The sequence below is a fragment of the Myotis brandtii genome, unplaced genomic scaffold (assembly GCF_000412655.1).
Source record: "Myotis brandtii unplaced genomic scaffold, ASM41265v1 scaffold513, whole genome shotgun sequence".
NCBI classification, from domain to species: Eukaryota; Metazoa; Chordata; class Mammalia; order Chiroptera; family Vespertilionidae; genus Myotis; species Myotis brandtii.
Window position 1 is genome coordinate 113,581 of NW_005369552.1, and position 15,095 is coordinate 128,675.

At 44.5% G+C, this 15,095-nt stretch overlaps 1 protein-coding gene across 2 annotated transcripts in view; it reads right to left on the reverse strand.

The window, feature by feature from the left end:
• The window catches only part of MTIF3 (mitochondrial translational initiation factor 3), a 17,740-nt gene extending 8,263 nt beyond the window's left edge, over nucleotides 1–9,477 (reverse strand). The window contains exon 1 of one of the 2 annotated variants that reach the window (XM_005877246.2): nucleotides 8,757–9,477. The gene's annotated coding sequence lies outside the window, so the exon portion shown is untranslated. Of the gene's footprint in view, nucleotides 1–8,355; nucleotides 8,375–8,756 lie in introns of those variants that run through there. The other variant, XM_014548563.1, reaches the window with a different exon arrangement.
• Between the last annotated feature and the right edge of the window lie 5,618 nt (nucleotides 9,478–15,095).

The window sequence follows — 15,095 nt, forward strand, 5'->3', positions numbered from 1 at the left end:
TGAGCCGGGGGTCTGCAGGCCTCTGCCGTGGCCCGGCCTGGGGGTCTGCAGGCCTCCCCTGGCTCTGGCCTACCTTTTTGGGGCAATCCATCGAGGAGCCCCGGATGGGTGGGCAGGGCCTACCTCTTTGGGGCGATGAATCATGGGGCTCCTGCACTGTGACAGGGCACAGGCCAGGCTGGGGGACCCCTGCCCCCACCCTGAGTGCACGAATTTCATGCACCGGGCCACTAGTATATATATAAAAGACTAAGCGACCGTTACGACTGAACAACCGTAATGACCGGTCGACCAGTCACTATGATGCACACGGACCACCAGGGGGCAGACACTCAACACATGAGCTGCCCCCTGGTGGTCACTACGCTCACACAGGGGAGCATCACTCAGCCAGAAGCCAGGCTCATGGCTGGCAAGCGCAGCTGAGGCACCAGGAGCCTCTCCCAACTCCATGGCAGCACTACCAAACAGCGGCACCGGGTGCAGTGGCCAGGATGAGCACAAGGAGCACGGTGCCCAGCACGGCTGGGGCTCCTCCCTGGCTGCCTGCCGCTTGGCACACTGCTACATCCCCAGGGGGATGTCCGACTGCTGGTTTAGGCCTGATCCCTGCAGGCCAGGCCAGGCCAGGCGGGGATCAGGCCTAAACTGGCAGTCAGACATCCTGCGAGGGGTCCCGGATTACGAGAGGGCGAAGGTCAGGCTGAGGATCACTCCACTGCCACTGTGCATGAATCCGTGCACCAGGCCTCTAGTATGCATATAAGATCTCTGGGTAATCTCTTCCCACACCTTCCTCCCCGCTTCCCTCTGAGATTCATCATTCTGTTCCATGTTTCAATGCCTCTATTCTACTTCATTCATCAGTTTATCTTGTTCATTAGACTTCTTGATCGTTTACTTTGATTTTTAGATTCAATTGTTGATAGATGTTTTTATTGCCATTTTATTGTTCCTATTTTTTAATCTTTTTTTCTTCCTTCTTCTTCCCTTCTTAAAGAACACCCTTCAACATTTCATGTAATACTGGTTTGGTGGTGATGAACTCCTTTAGCTTTTCTTGTCAGTGAAGTTCTTTATCTGACCTTCAATTCTAAATGATAGCTTTGCTGGGTAGAGTAATTTTGGTTGTAGGTCCTTGCTATTCATCTCCGAATATTTTTTGACACTTCCTTCTGCCCTGCAAAATTTCTGTTGTGAAATCAGCTGACAGTTGTATAGGCACTCCTTTGTAAATGCTCTCTTACTTCTTTTAAGATTCTTTGTCTTTCACCCGTGGCATTTTAATGTGTCATGGTGTGGACCACTTTAGGTTCCTCCTGCTTGGGACTCTCTGTGCTTCCTGGACTTGTAAGTCTATTTCTTTCATCAGATAGGGGAAATTTTCTGTCATTATTTCCTCAAATAAGTTTTCAATATCTTGCTCTTTCTCTTCTCCTTTAGGCATCCCCATAATGGGAATGTTCAGACACCCCCACAACTTGAAGTTGTCCCAGATGCTCCTTACATTATCTTCATATTTTTGGATCCTTTTTTCTTTTTGCTCTTCTGCTTGATGTTTTTTTGCTTCCACATATTCCAAATTGTTGATTTGATTCTCGGAATCCTCTACTCTATTGTTGAATCCCTGTAAATTATTCTTTATTTCAGTTAGTGTAAGATTAATTTCTGAATAGTCCTTTTTTATGTCCTTGACATTCTCACTAAGATCCTTGAAAGTCTCACTAAGTCCCTTGAAGCTCCCATTAAGATCCTTGAGCAACCTTATAACCATTGTTTTGAATTCTGTATCCAGTAGTTTGCTTGCTTCAATTTCTTTCATTTGTGACATGTTTCTTTGTCTCTGCATTTTGGGTGCTTCCCTGTTTGTTTCTATATATTAGGTAGAGCTACTATGTCTCCTGGAATTGGTAGAGTGGCCTTGTGTTACAGGGCCAAGCAGCTTAGCCTCCCCAGTTACCTGAGCTGGGTACTCTAGGTACACCACTGTGTGGGCTGTGTACACTGTCTTGTTGTAGTTGAGCATTGATTGTTGTTGGCATCACTGGGAGGAATTGACCTCTAGGCCAGTTGGCTGCGAGGTCCAGCTGCAACTGCAGTAGAAGAACTGCTGTGCAGGAGACACCCCTATGAAGCAGGACTTGCTTCAGTGGAGCTTTGGTGCTCACTGAATCTGTCCTTGAGTGTGTCGCTTGTGCATGTGTAGAGTTGTAATCTGGTATGGTCTGAAGCTGTCCACTGGGCAAACTGGCTCTAGGGCCTCTTGGGAGAAACAAAGTCAGCCACTTCCTGGGGCCACCCAGCAGGAGTTACAGAGAGATCTGCAGATGGCTGCTACTTATATTGGCCTTGGCAGTGCCCAGGCAAGGCCCAGCTGTGAAGCAAGGTAGGCTGGTGCTGGTGCTGGGCCTTTTATTGATAGGCTTGAGGCACACTGATGCCAGCTGCTGCTTGTTTGATAGGGTTTAGCAAAGTCTGAAGCCTGTGACAGGACAGGCCATTCATATGGAAAAGCTGCCTCAAACAGCTTGGTTGGGGCTGCAAACTAGATGGGATGGGGTCTCAGGGAATCATCAGGACAGAGCGAACAGTGTGGTCCATGCTGATGGAAACTCAGATATGGCTGCTGGTCTGCTCGCACTGTGGGAGGTCCCAGCATAGGAACAATGACCCCTGTAAGCACCCGTCTTGGAGAAAGCCTCCCTAGTTCTAGCCCTGATGCCAGACAATCCAGCTCCTCCTCTTACGTCCCTGGATCCCTCAAAGCCGACGCCTGGCACTGGAGCTCAGAGGAAGCGCAACTGTGTAAATTCATGAGCTAGCCCTTTAAGAGGGACTGCATGGGACTCCAATAGGCTTTATGTCACTCAACCACAATCCCTGTTGGTTTTTACAGCCTAAAGTTATGGTGACTTCTTTTCCCAGCTCAGGAACCCTGGACTGGGGGGGTCTGGTGTGGGACTGGGACCCCTTGCTTCTCATGGAAGGCCTCTGAAGCAGAGATATTGCCGGGAACCAATTCCAGCATGTCATAATTTCAAGAGTTTCATCAAAAGGTTGATGAAACCTGGGGACTCAACAGGGTTGAGCCACACATGTAGTCACCTGTTGGGAATGGCTAAAGGCATTTCCCCATACCTGAATAGGAAACTGATTGTGGCTGACAGACAGTTAAAGGGCATCTTAATCTACATGTTATTGCCTCCTACTGGCCAAACACCTGAACAGCCGTAGGCTATTCCCCAAACTGACAATGCTTCTGTACCCTTTGAAACCTTACCCTTTGAAGTGTATTATCTCCACCACCTTGCCTTGCAAACTGTGTTAATAAAAGCAAGGGAGTCTTTAGTTCCTTTAGCTGAAGGTCCTCTGACCCCCAATGCCTTTCAAAATTATATCTCATCTCCAGACTCTTTATTAGTCTCTGGATTCCTATGTCATCTACGCACAGCTTTTTCCAGATGCCTGAACCCTTCTTGATGGTGGGACAAGAACCCCCGCAAGATATCCCTCTCAATTAAAACAAAACAAAACAAAACAAAAGCGCCATGCATTGGTGTTGGACCAGACTGTTCCATGCCTCCGCCCTTCCTACGAGTCTCAGTGTACTTTCTTCTTTACTTCTCTAGTTGTAGAACTTCCATTCAGCCAGTTTTCAGCCGGTTCTGAATGACGGTTGTTCTGTATTTTGGTTGTAATTTTGATGTGGTTGTGGGAGGCGGTGAGTACTGGCATTTACCTATCCCACCATCTTCGTTCTCCCCAAAAGCTAATTATCTTAAAATCAGTTACTTAAAGTGCATACTTTTTATAGTATGAGATATCTATGATTTTATGATTATTCAGACCTTACCGAAATCACACTGTGCTACATAATTTTGCATCTCCTAGTAGTTTTAAATTCAGTAGCTAGCTGACTCCACATTCTAAAAAGACACATGAAGTTTCCTTCTATTGATTTTTTACTTGAGATCAGATCAATGAAAAATTCCACATCCTCCAACCATTGGAGGATAAGATGACAAATGGCCCCAAAGCCCCTTTATTCCTCTGTGCTGTACTCCCTCTCAGCAATTCCTGCTCCTTTCAGTCCCCATACCTCTCATTAGTCTCTTTGGCATCATCACTAACTTTCCTAGAATGAGGTAAAAAAAAAAAAAAAAAAAAAGGTCAATTGCATTATTCAAAATGCACAGTACACAGAGTAATTTTAATGTGTGATCCACATACTCTATAAGTAATTGAAATGATTTCAATATTAAGGCATAAAGTGGGAAAAATTGTTTGAAATAAATGTGTGGCTACTTCCACACACTATGTATTTCAAGTGAGCTTAGGGCTGTGTTCTTTATATTTTCACATTAGTTTTCAGTTGTTTAAAATGAACAATATTCTTTGGAGGCCTATTTTCCCCAACTTTTATTGTAAAAATATTTAAACATACAGAAAAGTTGAAAGACTACACAGTGAGCATGCCAATACCTATTCATCTAGATTCTACATGTTGCTTTCCTTGCTTTATCTATCTACCTATTTATTCCTTTTTCCATTTTATTTTTTAAAATATATTTTTATTGATTTCAGAGAGACAGGGAGAGGGAGAGAGGTAGAAACATCAATGACAGAGAATCACTGATCAGCTGCCTCCTGCACGCCCCCTACTGGGGATCGAGCCCCCAACCTGGGCATGTGCCCTTGAATGGATCGAATCCACAGGCTGACCCGCTATCCACTGAACCAAACCCGCTAGGGCTCCATTTTATTTGTTTTGATACATTTTAAAAGTAAGCTGCAGACATTGGTACACCAACCCTCAAATACTTCAGCATGCATATCATTAACTAGAGTTCAGTATTTGTTTATGATTCTTTTTGTTTTCCCAGAGGCAAAATTTACATAAAATGAAATGTACAAATCTTAAACATTTCATTTGATTGAATAGTTTCGACAAGTACAAACACTTTGGAACCAAAACTTCTATCAACATATAGACTATTACCATCACCCCAGAAACTTCCTTTATGTTTCTTCCAAGTCAATTTCCATCCCCATCCAGATGCTACGATTATTCTGATTTTCCCCCCATCATAGTTTCTTCTAAGATTTCATATAAATGGAATCAAACAATATGTAATCTTTGTTGGGCGGCATCTCAGGATAATATTTTTAAGATTCATCCATGTTGCTGCATGTATCATTAGTTTGTTCCTTTTTATTTCTGACAAGTGTCCCAGTATATGCATATAACATAATTTTTAAGTCCAGTTTCCAGATGATGAACACTTAGGCTGCTCTCAGTTTTTGGCTATTATAAATAAAGCTGCTATGAACGTTCTTGTATCCCCACCCCCAACAAAAAAGTGACCAAATGATTACTGCTCCAAAGGACAGCTGCATTCCCTTATACATTACTAGAGGCCCAGTGCACGAAATTCATGCATGGGAGGGGGTGGTCCCCTCAGCCCAGCCTGCACCCTCTCCAATCCAGGACCCCTCAGGGGATGTCTGACTGCCGGTTTAAACATCCCTCTCACAATCCTGGACCACTGGCTCCTAATTGCTCACCTGCCTGCCTGCCTGGTTGACCCTAACTGCCAGCCTGATTGCCCCTCACTGCCCCCCCCCGCCGGCCTGGTCACCCCTAACTGCCCCCCCACTCCCGCCAGCCTGGTCGCCCCACGCAGCCTGCTTGTTCAGTCATTGGTCGTCCCTCACTAACCCCCCTGCCTGCCTGGTCGTAGGCAGCCATCTTGTGAGGGTGTGAGAGCTAATTTGCATATTACCTCTTTATATATAAGAAGATTCTGCATTACCTCTTTTCTTTGCAGGTACCCTTTGTGATCTGTTTTTTTTGCATTACCTTTTGCAGTACCTCTTTGGGAGGTACTGATAATGTATTTTTAAGGAAACTTCCTGGAATGCAATTTAAATACATGGTGTAGTAAATATAATCATGAGGGGTTGTAGGGAGTCCTGTCCTGTAAGAAATTAAATTGCTTATGTGTATTTTGAAACCAAGTAGACTAAGGAGTGAAAATAACTTCTTTTATTTGTTCACTCACTACTTTTCTTTCTTATATAGCTGAAATTCACAAGCTCATATTAACATCTGTTCTTTCCAGGGAGAATGACTGGATCAAAGGGACATAGATTCTAGTGGTTTAAGTATTTGTGAAATTAACTTTGCAATTTCTATGACTTTAAAATTATTTCTCATACCTTCCAAAGGAGTTTCACAAAGTTCTTATTCCTGCCTGAAGACCTGCAAACTGTCCCATCTGCCCTGTTCCAGCCTGGGTTGTGCAGCCTCCATCCCAGAGGACTGCACCATGGTCACCAATCCTTCAGGTCATTTGTCCCTTGGCTCTGGTTTTGCTCTTCCATGAGGAGCACAAAGTACTCTTCATATCTAGGTTGACTGTTTAAGAGCTAAAACGATGATTTACAACACTGGCAAAAAGCCATCGTATACCTTTGGCCAATTTCTCAACTCTTTGTTAATCCTCTCCTGAAAATATTTTCTCCACTGCTTTCCAGAGAGAGTAGAAGGTAGGGAGGGAAGAGGAAGAAGAGAGAGAGAGATACCGGTGTGAGAATACCTGTGTGAGAGAGATACACTGACTGACTGGTTGCCTTCCGCACACGCTCCGTGCACACCCTACCGGGGGCAGGGGATGAACCAGCAACCCAGGTACCTGCCCTTGTCCAGGAATCGAACCAGAGACCCTTAGGTCCACTGGCCAATGTTCCAACCACTTTGCCACACTGGCCAGAATCAATTTCTTAACTTTTTAGCTATAAAAAATATTTCATTAGTTATTTTATTGAAATCATCTAATGACCAACCAAGAAATGTTTTCTAAAAAGCTTTTAAATCCAGAACTAAAGACTCAATTTTACCAGTTGGATTTACTCTCATAAATCTTCTAAATAATCATCTCATCTTCCAGGACTCCATATCCAGAAACAAGCATCATGGTCCATCCAGGGCCACATGTCATCTTTTCCACTCTGCTCTCCCACTTTCATAGCTAACCCAACACAAAGTCTCATCAGTTTTACATCCTAATACCACTCAAATCCATCCACTTCTCTCCATATCCAGGGCTACCGCCCTAGTTTAAGATACCGTCCATCTCTTGTTTGGATTCCCATCAGTTTTCTAGACTCTAACACCACACTTGAATTCTGCAATTAGCGCTCCCCTCTGCATTGCTGTCACCATACCCAGTGCCCTCCCCACCTTAAAACTGCCCCTGGTGAGGCCAAAAGGCTCTTCCCACCTCTCCAATCTCATTTCATACCAAACATCCTTTTTGTCTAAACCACACTGGCCTTTCAGATTCTTTAAATCAAGCATGTCAAACTCAAAGGCTAACACGGGCCAAATAAACAAGGTTTAAGTTTATGTGGGCCCCCAAAAAACAAAAGCTTCAATTTTCATAGAAACGTAGGTTTATTTTGATAGAGACATGCTGAATACAAAGGGCTGAAATAAATGAGTAATCGTTAACATAACATAATAGAATATTTTAATAAAAATTAATACTTTTTCTTGAACAGTAACTTACCAGACACTGAATGACTGCACAAATAAGCATAACGCAAATAAACCTATTTTTCTTGTTCTCCGAAATCGAAATATTTCCTGTTGTGCACACCAAACAAGTCAGTCCAAGACTAATGACGTGGCAACCGCTGCTAGTATTAGTGGAGAGAAATGGTGCGCCTGTGCATAAGGCCCGTAAGGGAAATGAATGCAACACGATGATAGTGATGTCATTAGCGAACGTTGTAGTTCGTTACTAATAATATTATGTATAACAGGATATTGTAAAAATTAAGTTACGAAATTTTTATTAAAACATTTCTTACATACCGTTATATTGGCTGGGCCCCAAAAATATTCATTGCGGGCGGCGAGTTTGACATGCTTGCTTTAAATGTCCTTCCCATCCCCTGGTTCAGGAAACCTCAGATCATTGCTTAGTGCCATCTTTCTCCGCATTCTTCTGCTTGAGCCCCAGACTTACCCAAACCCCCCCTACTCCGCCACCCCCCACCCTCATTCGTTTGTTGAGCTCAACATTAATGCCGAACATGAATTGCTTCCAGTATAGTTTATCTTTCCCAAACAGCATCTACCACAATTATAATTTTGTTATTATCGTATTACTGTTTCCTTCACTAGAAGGTGAGTTCTATGAAGCGGGGAAAGAATCTGATTTATCCTTCGCTGTATTGTGCTGGCACAACAAATAGTTGATTTCCCGCCACTCTTAGTCCTTTCTTAGGCTGAGGCCTTTCCTAACATGCACTGGGAACCGCGGCTTTTCAGCAAGAAAACTTATTTACTTCTTTCACAAGTCTTATGCCATGGCACCTGCTAAATGATAAGTGGGAGGAACAGGAAATTCCACTATCACTTGGACCCACCCCAGCGGCTTCTGCTTGGCCAGCCCTTCTGGCCAGGAGCAGAGCGCAGGTACGTAGGCGGGAGTAGCGCTTCCCAGGGGCGCGCACTGGGTCACAAGCGTCAGAGACGACCACGCCCACCCCAGAGGGGCGTAGGGACGCACGCAGACGTGCACGTACGTGCGCCGAGATGGCGGGGCTGAATGTCTGAGGGACTGCAGGCCCGGCGCAGGGATGCACGGGCGGCAGCCAGGGCCCCAAGACGGCGTTACCCAACCCCGCCCTCGCGGCGGAGCCATCGAGGCCTCTCCGCGCTCCGCCGGCAGCCTGGGTGCACTGACCTTCCGGGGACACGGCCGAGCGCAGTGCCGCCGCCGCAGGGGTGGCCCTAAGACCGTCCTTCCGCCTCAGGTTCTCTGGGCCACTCAGCGCCTACGCCTCTGGCTTTCCCTGCCAGCGGACCAAGGTCCGGCAAAAGAACGCGGGCCCCGTGGGGACGCACCGTCGCTTTCCGTAGTGGGCGGGGCTTCGGGGCGGGTCTTTTAAAGGAAAGGTGACCGGGGGAGGAGCGCTTTTCTGGCTCCCCAGATGAATCCCTCCGACAAAAATAATGCAGAGGGCGAGGTTTCTGCGGGCAATTGCTACCCACCTGCCCTGTGTCTCCAGAGCTTGGGAGGAAACTAGTGTGCCGCGTTTGTGTGGCGATCAGAGCTGTCCTCCTCTGGTTGCATCACGTTGCGCCGGCTTCGGAGAACTTTCATAAACGTCTTTGGTGTTAGGTCTGATCAGGGAACCGATACCCCTCCCCTGGGAACTGACCTTTAGGCCACTTCACCGTGGACACTCCACTTGCTAAGAGTCTCTCCCCTCCGGAGTTTCCTGGAATCCAGACCTGCACAGAGAAGTCTCCGCCCAGAAAAAGCCCTTTAAAACCTCTGACGCCCCATCTTTGGGTGCTGTCGCCGTTTGGGGGCTCAGCCCATCTTTCCCCTCAGCACCCGCCCGGAGAATTCTGCATCTAGAAAAGGCCGCCTAGAGCCCTTTAAAATCTCACTTTCTGCCATCGGGGAATTTCCTACTGAAGAGATGGGAGGGGCAGGGCTGGGCCCAGGGCCCAGGGGCGGGTCCCGGGACAGGCAGGTGAGAAACCAGAGGCCGAGAGCCGCTCTGCCGAGTTCTCCCCTTTGTGGACTGGTTGGCAGCTCTCCCGGTTACACTTCCCGGAGCCACACGCGTCCCAGCCCGTCTCCAGCGGCCACACGCTCGGATCCGGCTGGCCTACTGTGTGTCACCAGCGAGCTCAGGGAAGCCTTTCACTTCCCAGCCTGTTGGCTCACCTGCCGGATGGCAGCAGTGCTCCCTGACTCAAAATAATTAGAAAGAGGTTTATGAAATACTTCATTAAATACAAAATGTTAGGGTCGCGGAAGGAGGAACGCACGAGGCCAAGAGGGGTAAAGAACTATGAATTTATTAGGCCACCTGGAAACCCAAATGGGCTGAGCCCCCAAACGGCGCCAGCACCCATTGCTGTATTCTCATTAAATAATTGCTTGATTCGGGTATTACCTCTTATTACAGATGAAGAAGCTAGTTCGACCTTACATAACTGTGAGCACAGAGACCACGTCTCAGGGTCCTCATCAAGTCCCAAGTCTGGCACTGTAAGCACTGATATTTGTTGAAATAGTAAAGTGGGAAACCCAGAAACTCACCTTAGTGACACAAAATTCAAGGTTAATATTTTCATGTTGGCCATTTCCAAGTTAAACAAGAGAAGTAGAGATTCATTTTATTCTACAAAATTAATACCAAGATAGAAGTTTGGTTAGTGGCGATACGGAGACAGAGTGACTAGCACATACCTTGAGAAATGGTGGGTGCTCAGCAATATGTGCTCACACTTAGCATTTATCTGTGTGTATGCCAGCCACTGTCCTGGGTGCTTTATTTCTATCAAGTCGTTTCATCCTTGGGACAACCTCATCACCCCTTGCACAGAGGAGGGAACTGGAAATAAAGAAGTAATTTGCCCAAGGTCACACAGCGAATGGAACCGAGAATAAAAAATGCAGGCAGCCTGGTGCGAGAGTTGGTGCTCCTGATGCTGACTGTCCCTTGTGCTGGTGAGTGAAGCAGTGGGCTTACAAATCTGAAGATAGTAAGTGGAAAGTATAACATCGATAGAAGAGTTTAGTACCCAAACCGAGGACTTGACATTTGATAGGATTATCATTTGAATGATCCTTGGTACCTGAGCTACCTGCCAGCATCCCTTTTGTGGCCCCTCTTTGAAGGGATATGTGTCTACAGTAGATAAAATGGGAAGTTTTCTAGACTGCCATTGTCAGATGTCGCAAGAAGGAGGTGAGCAGAAAAGGGGGAGAGGGGTTTTGCAGACGTGTCCTCAGAAGCTGTTTTTCTTTTTTTAATCTCTTGAACTCTGCTTTGACCTCCAACTGAAATAAGACCTGACAGCTTTTATAGAGTCATTGAGAGTCTCACTTTGCAGTCCCTTGAATAAAGATAATAAAGCAGGCAACTGGCTATTCCAGGACTTGCTAAGGCACATTTCCGGGTTTGGGGAAGTAATATTACTATGTCACAAATCTGTAAACTCTCTGATTCCATATGTGCATAGAAGGGGATTCTCAGAAGCGTATAGAGCTTCCCCAAATGTTATTGTTTGTACCCATAAAAGTTACTAAAACACCAGGCTGTTAGCCTGATGCCACAATAACTGCAGCAATTACTTGAAGGAGCTGAGCTTACACTAGTAAATCCTGTGTTTATTTTGAAGTTAAATAGATGTGACAAAGTGTGTGTAGGTTCAAATATTCAGTATATTCCTAGACAGTTATTAATGAAGTATAGTTAGTTTGTATGCACCTCCTCCATTAGATTGTAAGCTCTTGTTAGGGCAGTTTTGTTGAAACAGGGGAATTGAAGTCTATTGTGTGAAATCTAATCACCACTAAACAAACTTCTATTTTGGTACTAGGGAATAATTTTGGTAGAATAAAATGAATGTCTAATTCTTGTTTAACTTGGAAATGGCCAACATGCAAATATTAACCTTGGACTCTGGGTCACAGACACATGAATTGTTTCTGGGCTTCCCACTTCACTATTTCAACAGATATTCACGCCTAAAGTGCCAGCCCTGGGACTTGCTGAGGAGACAGAGTGGACTTGACGAGGACACTTAGACTTGGTCCTTGCTCTCATGGAGCTATTTAAGGCTGAACTAGTTTCCTTATCTGTAGTGCCAACCAGATCTAGCTGAGGGCATTTGTCTTAAATGGCAGTAACTTTCTCATTTTATTTTTTAAAAAATATATATTATTGATTTCAGGGAGAAAGGGAGAGGGCGAGAGAATCATTGATGGGCTGCCTCCTGCACACCCCACACTGGGGATCAAGTTTGAAACCCAGGCATGTGCCCTTGACTGGAACCAAACTTGGGACCCTTCAGTCTGCCAGGCCAACACGCTATCCACTGAGCAAAACCCACTAGTGCAACTTCCTCATTTTCTAAGTGCCAGTTTAATAACTGAGAGGACCCATGCTCTCCTGAGCATATGTTTACAAATGTGTCAAAAGGGACATAGAAAGCCAGGTGTGGGATAACTCATCAAACTTCCTGAAGATACTGTCTGTCCTCATAATATCTGAAAGCTGGAAGCCTTCTTACGGAATCTCCACTATTTACCCTCAGGCAGAATTGTGATGAATCCACTTTAAACATGTAAACATCCCTACACTTAAAAAGAAAAACAGAAAACTCCATCAAGGTGATTTGACTTCCATCAGTAACTCATTCACTATTTGGAAGGACTTAGGGGATCTTTTCCTTTAAGTAACCTAGATTCATCCTTCGGCTATTTATGCTGCTTCCCCAGAAGAACTGGAGAACATGTGGTGACCACATCTGTGTTAAAACCCCTCATGTACTCTTAAACTATCCTTAGATTCAGAATAAATTTCTTCATCATGTGTAAGATTTCCCATAACATTAGACTCCGGATTAGGCTCTTGACACAAAATGATGGCACCAATCATTAAAGTATGATAGTGGCCCTAGCTGTTTTGGCTCAGTGGTTAGAGCATTGGCTCTTGGACTGAAAGGTCTCGGGTTCGATTCTGATCAAGGGCATATACCTTGGTTGCAGGCTTCATCCCCGGCCTCAAGGACACATGCTCGAGGAAACCAATCAATGCACCTCTCTCCTGTCAATGTTTCTCTCTGTGTGTCTCCCCGCCCCACACACACACCCCACCTTCCACTCTCTCTAAAATTCAATAGGAAAAAAGTATCCTCAGGTGAGGATTAATAAAATAAATAGATAAATAAAGCATGATTGATGCTGGCTATGAATGAGCAAAATAAATTTGTCCAAAATGAATGACATACTTTTTTTGTTCTTTTTTTTTTTCAGAGGCAGGAAGGGAGCGGGTTGAGAGGGAGAGAGAGAGAGAGAGAGAGAGAGAGAGAGAGAGACTGACCTTGATCTGCTACCTCCCGCATGCCCATTACTGGGGATAGAGCCCAAACTTCAAGCATGTGCCCTGGCCTGGAATCGAACCAGTGACCCTCTGGTGCATACACAGGACAACACCCAACCAACTGAGCTGCACCAGCCAGGGCCTTTAAAAAAATTTTTTTAAAAAAGCTTTCATGTCTGCTGGATAAAAGAATATTTATATATGGAAGACCCATTTATCTTATGTGAAGAGTCTCTTGTGCAACTGAATGAAGCAGAAAATAGGTTCAAAAGTCTCCTTTGGAAAAACAATAGAGCCATGTGTTTCCATTTCAAAAGTATTGAGTTTTGGGGGGATTTAGGTAACTTTGGTCATTTTTAAACTCTTAATGCAAATAATTTCCTTTACCATCATAGGATCTCATGCAGAAACAAAGAGCTACTATAGGAAACTACAAAACGTACAAGGTCTACTACTGTGTAAGTCAAAGCAAAACCCAGTTATTAGTCAGCATTTTACATTTAAAATATAACTAGAGAAAGTTTTAAACACCCATATGAGATCTTTTAGTCACAAGGATATTTAAGGAAGGCAGACAGACAGCAAATTTAATGTTAGTGGTAAAGCAAATTTGTACGTTCACTGTTTTTCACCTTTGAGGGAAATGGAATTAAAGGCAAATTATTTCATTTTGAAAAGTTCATCAAATGTGGAGTTTTACATGCTTACTGTATAGGGAAGACTTTCCACTGTACGTTTCAGTCATTGTTTGACTGCTTCTCCCCCACCCCCACCGCCAAAGTTGCTGCAAAGATTTTAAAGGCTGTTTTGTTGGCAGCCTAGGATGCATCCGTGACCTTACCAAAGTGGAACTGAAAGCTCTCAGTTTTCCTTCTTTCTTTTTTTTGCAACAGTAAACCTACTAATTTTACAGTCAGTTGAACAGCAATGGATCAATTTGTTTAAAGTCTGCATTCACAAAGAAAACCTGAACTTCAGTGGCTTGAATGCCTGACCGGCAGTGTGATGGCTGAAGGGTAGACACTTACAACTTGCTCTGGAAGGAGGCCGGCAGTGCACTGTCACCTGCTCCTCCGCACAGGTGCTGACCCCTCGGTCGATTCCGGGCCTCCTGACGGGGTAGAAGGAAGGCTGGGCCTTTGTGTGCCACAGAGAAGGCTTTTCCAAGGACGGGGCTGGTTGTCTCCAGCAGCCACAGGAAACAGAAGAAAGAAAAGGTTAAGGGCCACGATGAGGGTCAGAATGGGTTAAATTTAGTTAACATCAGAGGTTATAGCTTTTAACAAGAGCTTCACGAAAACTTCAATTTGTTTCTTCTTTGTCAGCCATTATTATTTTTTTACCCTATTGATAGTGACAGCTTAACAAAGTTTTTAAATGCTAGTGGTTTTCATCCTTTAGAGAATAAAAGATCGTGCTCCTAAAAAGACGTGCAGGTGGAGGACTTTATAAAGCTTCCAAGATTTTTAAATTGGGAGCTTTAAAAGAGACTCCATGCTTGGCTAAGTCAAAAATAATCTGTGAGGGATGTTGAAAAAAAATCCCCATACTGAGGCTCAAATTTCTAGAAGCTTCTTTGTGTAGTTCACTTTCAACCATTCTAGCAAAGTTTTCTCATTCATTATTCAAAATTACCAGAGGCCTCCTCTTAGTTTCCCTGCATGCATTTCTTTACATTTAGAGCATAATACTGGTCAGAACCAGTGGTTTATTACATTTCTATGTAAGCAAAAGAAATGGCCACAGGTTTCTGTATGTCTTTCATGCTCTTATCATGGTGTCCAAGGACTAACCTACTACAGAAATTGTTCTTCCAAGAGTCATGTACACTCTAGACTTTCGGTTGGAAACGCACACCTTTCAGTGGGTATGATTACCTGGGACTGGTGTCAAGTGTTCTGCATCATATGAAGGCCTCAGTATTGTTTAGTTGCATTTCTATGCTAAATAAGAGGTTTGACTTTTTTTTTGAATGAGTTTTATACATGCATTTAGCTGAGGTATTAGGATGCTGAACTTGGGTTTCCAGAGCTGTGTTTTTATCTAATGGTCAGCGAGGTGAATGTTCTCTACACATTTCAGTGCTGTACTATAATATGCCTTTAACAACAGGTTTGCTTCAGGGGCAGTGAGGACTCATCATTATTTAGAAAACAAGATGTTTTTTGTATAAG